This window comes from Ruditapes philippinarum, unplaced genomic scaffold (genome assembly GCF_026571515.1).
Source record: "Ruditapes philippinarum isolate M1 unplaced genomic scaffold, ASM2657151v2 ctg608_1_1_1_1, whole genome shotgun sequence".
NCBI lineage: Eukaryota > Metazoa > Mollusca > Bivalvia > Venerida > Veneridae > Ruditapes > Ruditapes philippinarum.
Genome location: NW_026859254.1, coordinates 642,504 through 643,012, shown reverse-complemented (window position 1 = coordinate 643,012; position 509 = coordinate 642,504).

Genomic DNA, 509 nt, shown 5'->3' with positions numbered 1-509 from the left:
TAGAACTTGAAGTTGAAAACCAGTCAACACACTACCATTGGTCCATTTTAAATTGTACTGTTTGAAATCAACCAATCATTGATAAGTATTTTTTGTATTTTGACTGGTATTCCATTTTCAAGTTTTTGTTTATGTGTTTGGTATTCCAAAAACATGGCTGTTTATATTGTTGTGTAATAAAAAAGTGAAGTTATTATCACTCATGAATGGTGAACCGGTTATTATTCTGTTAAAGTATACAAATGTTATATAAAAAAGAGAAGAGTTTATTTTTCATGTTATCAAAATTTTTGAATGTTTGTTGAAGAACCCATATGATGGGTCATACTTTTCCCCTCCCCCCCCCCCCACAAGAAAATATTTAAGTGCTGTACAGTAGATTTTTTATGTTATGTGATGATGTTTTTTTTTTTATTGTTATCACATTATATAGTTTGGTATGTTAGACTTATGCTATGATGAAAGAATCATGTTTTAATTGTCGGTTAAATTTGATGTGAATTAGTTAT